The 11,887-nt window shown below is 43.0% G+C and overlaps 1 pseudogene; it reads left to right on the top strand.

The window, feature by feature from the left end:
• Nucleotides 1–389: 389 nt before the first annotated feature.
• LOC102856989 lies at nucleotides 390–1,567 on the top strand (annotated as a pseudogene).
• Nucleotides 1,568–11,887: the final 10,320 nt, after the last annotated feature.

Here is an 11,887-nt window from a genome sequence, read left to right as displayed (position 1 = left end):
TTGCCACCAAACTAATATACACTTACCCATGTTTATTATTATTGTTGTTGATTGTCTTCATGTCGAGCACGACTCATAGGGACCCTATGAACAAAAGGTCTGAAGCCGCTCTACAACTATCATTTATTAAAGTTCATAGTTTCCAGAGGCATGTATTGGAAGTGGATGCCACTCCTGCTTTCAAATGTTTATTATTATTGCAGCATTATTTCAATAACAAGAGTTGGAAACAATCCAAGTGTCCTTCAGTGGACAAATGGCTAAAATAAACTATGATAACTTCACACAATGAAATATTATGCATCGTGAGCCCCGCTCTGGCTGCACTGCGTTCACCCAGCGCTCCGGCTCCTGCTCGGCTACCGCCGCTTCGTCTCCTTAACACCATCATGGTCATCTACTGGCACCTCATCAGCCACGATGAGATGTTCTCCAACATCTACAAACTCCGGGAGATCGCAGACGCATTGTGCCTGGAGGGGAAGATGGTCAGTAGGACAGAGGGTAACACTGATGACTCGCTCATTGGTGGGAACGCCTCTGCTGAAGGCACCGATTTGTGAAGGAAACTAAAGCACAGTCATCACTGGTGTTGACATTGTCATGAACCATCACTCGCAGGAAACCACAGTCACAAAAGAAGCTTACGAGAAGTAGTACATCAAGGATTACATGAAATCAATCAAAGGCAAACTTGAACAGAAACCAGAAAAAGCAAAACCTTTTATGACGGAAGCTGCACTATAGATCAAGCACTTGCTACTGAAGGTCGACTGCAGTCTTCAGTATGGATTGAAGCTCAACGTCGAGAAAACAAAAATTCTCACCACTGGACCAATTGGCAGCATCAGTACAGATGGTGAAAAGATTGTGATAGTTAACAGTTTTAGTTTGCTCGGCTCCATAGTCCAACACTGTTGGTAACAGAAGCCAGGAAATCAGGAGACAATTGCAATGGCAAAAATGTCACACTGGAGACTAAGGTGAGCCTGATCTGGGCTATAGTCTTTGCAATTACATGCTATGCAATCGGAGAGTTGGACAGTGACTAGGGATGATAGAGAATTGAAGCCTTTGAGCTGTGGTGCTGGAGAAGAGTGTTGAATATACCATGGACTGCTAGGAGAACAAACAGGTTTGTCCTGGAGAGGGTGAAGCTGAGCTGCTCCTTGGAGGCAAGGACTCTGAAACTTCATCTGACATACTTTGGGCATGTTGTAAGGAGGGACTGGCCCTTGGAGAAGGACGTCATGTTTGAGAGGGTGGAGGAGACGGCGCAGGACAGGAAGACCTTTGATGAGATGGATCGATTCCGTGATTGCAGTGAGTGTGTCGGAGACAGTGAGGTTGGCACAGGATAAAGCAGGGTCTAGGGCTCTTGTACATAGTGTTGCTACGAGTTGCAGGAGACTCGATGGCACATAACAACAATAACAACAACAATCAGTTCTTTACTGGTGAAAACCTGAATCCAGATGGCATGGTCGCTCTGCTGGACTACCGTGAGGATGGTGTGACTCCATACATGATTTGCTTTAAGGCTAGTTCAGAATTGGAGAAATGTTAACAAGTTTGGCCCTTCTTTGGATCCATCACCTGTCATCTGATCTGACTGCTGCTTTTCATCACCACACCAGGACTTCGACAAATGGGACTGATAACATCTTGAGCTCTCCCTTTAATTTTGACCTTCATTTATTTGGAGCAGAGGCATTTTTTTCTTTCATTTTGATGTTCATTTATTTGGAACAGAGGGGGGGAAATGTCATAGGTTGTCTAAAGATAAAATGAATTTAAACTTACTTGAGAATGCCTTGTAGTTGAAGATATTTAACTTTATCCTTTTGTTCCTGGAGCAGCCAGAGCCGGGTTGTAGATCATAAAGTGAGAGGCTGTCTTCAGATAACGTCAGTAAACAACTTCTGTTAGTGGAATATAGCTACCAGAAACAAATCTTAATTCTGGGGAATTTGTAGCAGTGCCAGCATTCGAAGTGGATCCTTAACACATCTCATAGAAAGAGACTAACAAAATTGGGGGTGGTGGGGTGGGGGCATAATTCGTAAAATACTAGACAATATAGATAAATCTAGAGAAATGATGTTGTAAGACATAGCAACTCATTGTTACAAAGTCAGAATTTATCCACAGTGAGTTATAAGAGGTTGTAAATCACAAGAGAGAAGATTATCCATCTTGGTGGAGTAGAACCTCCAAAGAGGTGCCCTCCTTTGCGTTAGCAGCACTACTCCCCATAGACCACACCGGAGCTCACTAGGGAGTGATTGTTGTTGCTATGTGCCGTTGAGTTGGAATCTACCCATGGCTAATCCTCTGGCAAGTTTTCAGAGGCAGTAAACTGCATGGGAGGAGATTGCCTATCTTTCTCCTGCAGAGCAGCTAGCTGGTAGATCTTGAATAGTATGCCTTTGGGTTGACAGTGCAGCTTCTTACCTCTTGGCCACCAGATCTCCCAAGGGGTTGAAGAGACATTATAATTAATTAAATCACTCAAAGACGCTGGTCAAAAAAAAACAACAAACAAACAAACAAAAAAACCAACCAAACCCAAATACCATTGTCTGTGAGTGATTGTATGAAAAACTAAGATTTTTCAAACCTTCACTCAAATAAAACAGTTTTCAAATAAATAGAATCAGAAGTACTTGTTCTGCGTGTAAATGGGGTAGTCTAAAAGCAAAGGCTTAGCTCCAAGTCTCATCCTGTGTATGGAATCCATATTACATTTTTAACCTCATTAGCTGGTCACACGCACCAAGAATGACATTCCTTTTCTCTGACACCTGACAAAGAAAGGGAAGCTAGTCTATTGCCAAAAGGCTCTTTTCACTTTAAACATACAAATACAAGATTGATAGCTTGTCCTGAGATAAAGAGTCATGGACAATCTTCACAAAAGACTCCAGAAACATACGCAATACAGGATACTATTCTACTAATAGGCTACTTGAAAATCTGGTCTTGTCACACTGGTCTTGAGACCACTGTAATAAACTGAATGGCATGTGCTTTGCCCAGTCATGTCATCCCACTTAACGTGTTATGGATCCATTACTATGAAAGTCTTCTTTCCAGTGAGCTAGCTTTTTAACTTCCTTGACTGTTTTTCAATTATGAATTCTGTAACATTTAGTGGACCTTCCAGCAGTGTAAGATTATACCTCTTCCCATGATCTGGTGGAGCAGCCACTTTCATTCTTTGACAATTGAGTGTCCAGAGTGTCTCTGACCTTCAGTACACTTCTTTTGCTTTAATTTTAATTTCTGTAATGTTGCTCTGTGTCAGTTCTTTGTCCAATAATCAGTATCTTTATGAACAAGTACTGTCTATTCATCCTAGTAAGTATTTTTGCTGGTTATTATTACATATATAAATGGCTTTACAGGATGTTTGGGCTCATTCTCCAAAGAGAACTTACTGACCAAGGGAACGATGCAGCAGTGCATGGCTCCAGAATTGGCAGGCTGGAGGATAACTGTTGAAGATGAAGGGAAGCTGCTAAGTACCCTAACCACCTACAAATAATCCCCGATACATAGCGGAGTTAAGAATTCCCTAGGCTAATGTGAACTGCTAGCAGTACACAAGCTTAGTGTAAGTGGAGACCATCAGAATCCAATTTCTCAAATGGTTTGTTCTGCACACAGAATAGGTATAGAGAAAAGATACAACTTTGATACACACCTTTTCTAATTTTAAATCATGCAATGTTCCCTTGCTCTGTGCAGACAACAGCTTCGTGATATAGATATAGAATTTGTATGAGCATAATTATTTGAGGTGTAATCCCCATTCTTTTCAATGTTAGCCATAATTTGTTATAATCCACATATTCAAATGGCATTTTGAGGTGTTTATTAGATATACCATATTCTCAATCCCAATGCTTTCACAGTCTTCTCGCCAATCTTCCGTGATATCCCTTGAGCCAAGATGTTGGAGAGTTGCAATAGCAGGCCACAATAAAAGTAAATGCTACAGTAAAATGTAATTCCCAAGCACAATAAACTCATATAGTATACAAAGTGTAAACCAGGCGGAAGGAAGAGATCTAAACCATTGGGGAAGAAAGCCTATGGACAGTTTTGAACAGCAGCTATATGCGTTTCCATCTGTTGTACAGCTACAGTAATATTACACTAATAATCAGTAATATACACACAGTACTCAGTATGAATTAAAGCATGTGCTCCTCTTTGGGAAGCAGTAGAATATCTAAAGTAAATTTATTTTGTAGCACTACCTTGAGCATTTATTTGGTTTCTGCAAATAGTAATGGTTTCCACAGGTAGTAAAGTAAGAGCATGGTGTGTCTGATTTAGGACAACTGCAGTATGTTTTGCTTAAGCCTCAATTTAACATAAAGATTCGAACTGCCAACTCCCTCATCTTACTTGGACTCATAATTAACGCAATTGGTATCAGCAGTCAAGAAATTAGAAGATGCACTGGGAAAGTCTGCAGTCAGGGGCCTCTCCAAATTACTGGGGAGCAATGCTATTAATTTGAGGACTAAGGTGCCCTTCCTTGCCAATCTCATTGTCTCCAACATGCCTATCATCATTATCCCAGTGACGGTATCAATGCACCTCATTAAGGGTCTTCCTCTCCTGTGCTGTCCCTCCACCTTCCCAAGCATGACGTCCCTCTCCAAGGACTGGTCCCTCCTTGCAACATGTCCAAAGTATGTCAGATGAAGCTTCAGAATCCTTGCCTCCAAGGAGCAGCCTGGCTTCACCCTCTCCAGGACGAACTTGTTTGTTCTCCCAGCAGTCCATGGTATATTCAATACTCTTCTCCAGCACCAAAGCTCAAAGGCATCAACTCTCCTTCTATCATCTCTAGTGATTGTCCAGCTCTCTGAAGCGTAGCAAGTAATAGCAAAGACCATGGTTGTATCAGGTGCACCTTAGTCTCCAGACTGACATTATTGCCCCTCAGTACCTTGGAGAGGTCTCTGAGAGCAGACTTTCCCATTGCAATTTGTCTTTTAATTTTCTGGCTGCAGGTACCAAGAGTGTTGATTGTATAGCCAAGCAAACTGAAGCTGTCGACAATCTCAATCTCCTCACCATCTATCATGATGTTGCCAATCGGCCTAATGCTGAGAATCTTTGTTTTCTTGACTTTGAGCTTCAATCCATATTGAAGGCTGCAATCCTTGGCCTTCTGCAGCAAACAGGGTTTAGGGTTACAGTACATAGGGTCGCTATAAGTCGCAAGTAACTCAATGGCGCATAACAACAACTACAGCAGCAAAAAGGTGCCCTTCATCCAGACCACAGTCTTCTCAATTATTTGTTATGCTCCTGGGAGCTGGACAATGAATAAAGATGACTGAAGAAAAATTGATGCTTTTGAACTGTGATGTTGAAGAAGAGTACTGACTATCCAATGGACTGCCTAAAGAACAAACAGAGATGTCATGCAGAAAGTGCAACCAGAGTGCTCCTTGGAGGCAAGGATGGTGAAGCTTCATCTTTGATATTTTTGGACATGTTGTTAGGAAAAGTTATTCCTTAGAGAAGGACATAATCCTTGGAAATGGGGGGAGGATGATGAAGGAGAGTGAGACCCTCAATTAGGTGGATTGACACGGTGACAGCAGCAATGGGCTTGAGTGTGTCAGTGATTGTGAGGTTGGCATAGGGTAGGAGAGGTTTCAGTTCTGTTGTTCATAGGGTCACTGTAAGTTGTACTCTACTTGATGGCACCTAACAACAACAACTTGCCATTCCCGTATTTATAGTGGTAGCTCTGTGGGGGGAATAGCTAACGGATAAAAACATCACGAGGTACATCGTTTCTGGTATCAATTATATGTAGCATCCCAGTCACTTGGTTTAGTGTGTCATTTCCTATAGGTAGCACTAGGTATATAAGACCACCCCCAAGTTCATCTACTAGTCCAATTGTAAGGGAGGTGGGGCTAAATATGTGATCCACAGGCCCAAGGGGAAGGAAATGCTGCTGTTGTGCGATTAGGGTTTTAAAGACCTAGCCAGGTAGTACTGTTGATTCAGATGATGTGACTGCAAGCTTCTGTGGATAACCACACTGTGTTGCCACCCAAGACCATCCTACACTGCATATATCTGAGGATGACAGGCATTTATTTGCTGCTCTCAAACCATCTGAAAAAAATCTGTTGTGGGTTTATATTTCCAGATGGCACGATGCACAGGACAGTCTACTTGGGGAGCAGGGGGAAAGGTCAAAGTGGATCCGTTCAGATTCTGCTGCTTTACCAGGTAAACCCAGGTGCTGTCAATGACAGAGACAATCTTCAGGTGAGTCCTACAGCTGAAGACATAGGGAGCTCTTTGCACACCCAATAGTCTGCTTCATTTCTCACATCAGCATTCATAGTAACAGCCCAATTAATAAAACCACATTATAGGCAAAAAGACAAAGCTGTTATCGACACCAGAAAAGGCAAATCATGTCTATCAAACAAAATGCAAGCAAGCAGTAGTTCAGATGAGCTAAGGACGGCTCCTGGACAGGCTCTCTCTAGGTTTACAACACCACACTTTTTGCCCTGACGGGTTGAGTTGCTAACTCCAATATATTTTAAGGGGGGGAGGGGAATGCTAAAAGCTTGAGACTAGTGACCCATGAAGTATGGTGGTGTTAGTGGGATTATAGATAAGAGACTTAAAGGGTGTTGCCTGCCAAAAGCCATGCAATAGTTTGCAAACCCTTCTCTTGCACTTTTCAAGGAGTTAAAAAGAAAAACCGTCGGGGGCTATCTTGCCAGCTCTACAGGAGAGTCACAACTGTCTCTCCTGGTGGAAGGTCCTGTGGCAAGAGAAACAGAATATTGTTAGATTGTCCAAGCCACATCTTGTCCTCGACTGTATCCTCATTGTGTTTCAGGGTCCTTGCATTAATAGCTGATAAGTGCTTGGTCCAGTTTGCCAATGATTCTCACTGATGCACCAGAGGGCGCCAGGTAATCTCCTAGTCCATTGTTGCAAGGCGTACATCTCGTGTCTCAAGATTTGCTTCAGCATTTCACTCATATGTTCAGTGAGGACAGCTGTGTTTGGGTTGTTGGGGAGATTAAAATAACAGACTGTCCCTATCTAGCCATCCCATTCCTGAACGTCATGCCCGGTAAGAAGAATTCCTTGGTCACTGTCAATATCTGTGGATATGCTGCATGCAGCATGTAAAAGCTAAAGACCCCCGATTGCTGATCGTTGAGTGGCATACTTGGGAAGTCATGCTTGCAGGAGTCCAGTAGCAGTGCCCACACAGGTAAGGCACACCTGAAGTTGTCGGACATAGGAAGAGGCCCTAAATGGTCAATGTGCCACTCTGTACTGGGTTGCTGCCCTTGCTATACTTTCCACAGACTGAAGAATGGGCTGTGGTGCTCCAGAGGACAGTTAGGGCATTTCTGACAGGTCCCAATAATTTCCTCGTGGATAGAGGAAGGCCCAACTCCTAGGCTATGGCTCATAAGGAACATTGTCTCTTATGGCCAGTTTCATGATGAAGCCATCCTGCCAATTGGTCAGTGGACACTTCTTGCAAGGCTCTCAGGTGAGTTAATTCACCTGCTTGAATATTCCCAGAAGGAGGTAAGATACCATGTGCAGATACATGAAAAACAGTAATGTCTGTATCTTATGTTCTTGTCCATATATCTTCCCACAACTCCCTACCCCACAAGGGGAGAAGACTGATCATCCGCTTCTGTGTTTCCCCTGGACATTCTACACAGCAAGTCCATGGAAGGAAGACAGCTCAACTGTCTGTGCATAAAGTAATATGATTCGTTTCAGGTTTTAAAACCTTCTATTCAGCTCAGCTCATCCCATTGGCTACTCCGCCCATCACCATGATCCACCCACGTATTGCCCATCCAAGAAGGGTTGAATAGCCACCACTGTCCATCTTGGAGAATCCAAGGGGCTGAGCAAGCCCGTCAGTGTACCACTCACCCTCTGGCATGAGCCTTGTGCCTCCAGCAATATGGCTCTAACAGAGGGCATCTTGGACAGTGGGAATGGCTGCCTCATCTGCTGTCACATACGTGCCTGGGCCTAAAATCCCTCACTCAGTGGCCTAGTTTACAGAGCGCTCTACAGTTGGAGGTAGGCATGCCACTTGACAAGAGCACTGGTCTGTGCCACCCTAGAATTGGGCTTGGCAAAGTCATTAGTCCATCTCCTAATGAGAATATGGGTTTACACCTTTATAAAAGTCATGCCTTGGTCATGTCTTCGACTAGTTATAAGCTGTTCTATACCACATACAGTTGTTTCTCTAGGGGGCTATATCTGGTCTCTGTCCCTTTCCGTTACCGAGACCAGAGTCCAAATAAGATTCACTGGTCATGTTGCCCTTACCACAGGCCCAGGCAAATCCGTCAGGGTGGCTGGAGACATCCAATTCACATTCTTACACGGGGTTTACGTTATAGTCCCTAAGGCTTCTGAAATGCTAGGTCAGCTTCGTTAATCCAATCCCACACTCTTCCTGTGTGATTTCAGGGACCAGTCTTTTACGTGCTAATTGGTATAAAGAGTGGAATCTCTGAGCTAAGTGTGGAATAAAAGACCTTCACCATCTGAACACTCCTTAATTACAGTCAGTCAGGGCTCACCCACTTTAGAGACCTTCCTTATTTCCCTGTGAACTGGGAAGAGGTTCTGAGAACTGTGATCGTTAGTGTGTTTCCATAAATGCAGTAACAAGGAAGATTTGTCTTAGCACTATCACAGAGGTTGTAATTTACAGCACAAAGGATAGTTACAGTACACTGAGGACCATGATCACACTGACATACAATACTCATCATTGTGGATGCCAACATTTCAGACTCATTTCTGTGATGCCAGTCTCACTGGCATCCCCCAGCACCTTATCTTTAAGATCTGTTGCTAGAAGAGGAACCAGGAGCACTATCATCTATGGGTGGTGGTGGCAACACACTCTTGGAATACTGAGAATTTGAATATTAAGGAGTGAACATTAGAAAGAGTCAAAGGCAATCCCAGGACAGTCAGAGAAGGACTTGTCTGAAGCTATTTGTTTCATCAATATCTCCAAAGAGAGCTTGACTTGTCTAAAGCTATTCATCAATATCTCAAAAGGAAGCTCTGGTAGCCTCATGGGTAAGAACTACAAACTCTAAGGCAGGTGCTTTGAACCTGCAAGGTGCTCCTTGGGAGAAAGACAGACAATCTCTTCCTGTGTGATTTACAGCCTCTGAAATCCCCTGGAGGGTCAGCCTCGAGTCAGTTCTGACTCAAACACAATGAACAAGTGAGTGAATATAGGAAGAATGACAATCACATTTTTTATAGAGAACTTTGAAAACGGCTACATCATCAGATTTCTTAATTTACTGTGACTGGGATGAAATACTTCTCAAGCTTTCTATCTCAGGGGCAATGTTATGTAGCCTTCTTAATCGTAATCAAACACCAGAAGGGTTTCTGATTTTAGAGCCTTAGGATGATAGTCTAGAGGGATATGAGGTTGATTTGCCATGAGATAGTCCACAGAGACAACATGCTACATTCTGCTTTGGTGAGTAACAACCTGGGTTCTACAAGCTTGCAGACAGCCATCTAAGGTATAATTAGTGCTCTCATCCAGAATAAAAAAGAGGGAAGAAAAAGGAAATAAAATGTAGCAATTCAGCTGAGCGTCTCTTGGATCACATGATCACTCAACCCTGAAGCCAGAAAAACTAGAAGGTTCCCAGCTGCCATAGCTGACCATTCTCAAGTGATCTCAGTGGACTAACCTGTATAGAATGTGGAGAAATATGGATCAGAACTCAAAACCATAAAAAAGGCCACCCTTATTGGTCCAACAAAGATGGATGGAACCTCCAGGACAATGGGCCTTGGCCACCCTGTCAATTTAGAACAACAACCCTCCCTTCCCCGCTCAACTTTCAGCCAAATAAGTACACCTCTAAATTACCAAGAAGACCAGGTATAGACTCACTTCTTCAAAAATACCAGCCACAGAAGGGGGAAAAGAGGCATATTTGCCAAATTTGAAGCCCAGAAGTTAGGAAGGGGTGGGATAGAAGGATTAATGAAATGAGAATTACAGGTAGGAAGTGATAAAGGTGATTACATCGTGGAAATTCTAACCAATTTTGGAGGAGGAAACAGGTGTATGAATGGTTGGATGAAAAACCATTTTGCTTTATAGATTTCCACTCAAATAACAACTTAAAAAGAAAAAAAAATATTCTGTGTCTTTCTGTCCTAAAACTATCCATGACCCAATTCTGCTTCATGAGGACTTCGAAGGAAGGATAGTCCTGGAGAGGGGGTCACAGGAGGTATTCCTCCTATGTACAAAGGGGATATTCCCCACTCCATATTTTGCTGTGGTTATTGTTTTGTGCTGTCGAGCCAACTATGACTCATAGCCACGCTCTGAACAATATCTCTGAACTTTGCTCTGTCCTGAGCCAATTTCACTGTCTCTAACTCATCTGCCCCTGTTGCCACAGTTACTGTGTCAATCCATCTCATCCAGCGTCGTCTTTTCCTATGCTGACCCTTCCAAGCATGATATTCTTCTCCAAAGACTGGTCCCTTCTGGCAGCATGCCCAAAAGATGTGAGATGGAGTTTCAAAATCTTTATCTCCAAGTAGCAACCTGGTTTCACTCTCTCCAGGACATATCTGTTTGTTCTCTTGGTACTCCCTCATATGCTCAATAGTCTTCTCCAGCACCACAACTTAAAGGCATCAATTCTTCTTCTCTCATCATTGGTCATTGCCCAGCTCTCAGCTGTATAGCAAGCAACTGAGAGGACCCTGGTTTGGACCAGGTACACTTTAGTCTCTAGACTGATATAAATGCTCTTTTGCACTCTGGGAGGTCTCTGACAGGAAAATGAATTTCTGAGTTGTGGTACTATCATTCTTATTGCATTGTTCTTTTAAGAAGCAAATGAGATACTTATACAACCTATAGAAAAATGGACAAACTCCTTTGCAGTCACTAAAGAGAAATATTAGTAAGGAAAAAAGCCCTAAAATGATGATAACTGTAGGAAATGCAAGTGAAAAAGGAAATTATAGAGACTCAGTAATTTGTAAGAGAAATTTTTGTAGCTTTATAAGCTTCGATGTGTCTAAGTACGTTTTCCAACACAGTTACATTTTGATGGATACATGATAGTAGATTCTAGACCTCATTAAGGAGCTCTGGTGGCCTAGAGGTAGGGAACTGCACTGCCAATACAAAGGCAGCAAGAGCCACTGTCTCCTCCCTTCAATTTACTGTCTCTGAAAACCTGCCAGGGGGTCAGCTATGGGTTGGTTCCTAGTCGACTGTCCTAAACAACACAACAAATTGAGGGGGCTCTCATGGCCTGGTGGATACAGAGTTGCCAAGCTAACGTTAGCAGTTCAGATCCATTATGTGTCTACTGTGGGATTTATAGCCTCTGGGAATGAGGGAGAATTCACAGGAAGGCCAGTGGTGAGTTGGTTCCAAAGGCAGTAAGTTATTGTTTTATTTGAACTCAACAATAAAATGAAAGGATGTTATCTAAGGATTAATGACTCAAATGAAGGCAATAAAAAAAAGTGTGGGGATTGAATGGCTCCCATTCCAAAACTGTTAATTGACTGATGTCATTTAACAGGAAGAAAATAGACAATTCAGCGTCTGGCACACAACTGTTGTCCCCTGATTCATAGCAGCCCAGCAATGCAAAGCAGAGCTGCCAGTGGTTTCCAAGGCTGCAGTCTTTTCAGAAGCAGACTGCTACATCTTGCTCCAGCTAGGGTCAGGGGGGTTCATACCACCAGCCTTTTGGTTGGCAATTGAGCGCTTAACCAACGTACCACCAGCGTTCCAGGACAGACACAT

The sequence above is a fragment of the Elephantulus edwardii genome, unplaced genomic scaffold (genome assembly GCF_000299155.1).
Source record: "Elephantulus edwardii isolate Elephantulus edwardi_28Jun2011 unplaced genomic scaffold, EleEdw1.0 scaffold00057, whole genome shotgun sequence".
NCBI lineage: Eukaryota > Metazoa > Chordata > Mammalia > Macroscelidea > Macroscelididae > Elephantulus > Elephantulus edwardii.
This window is presented reverse-complemented; position numbering and strand designations above follow the sequence as displayed.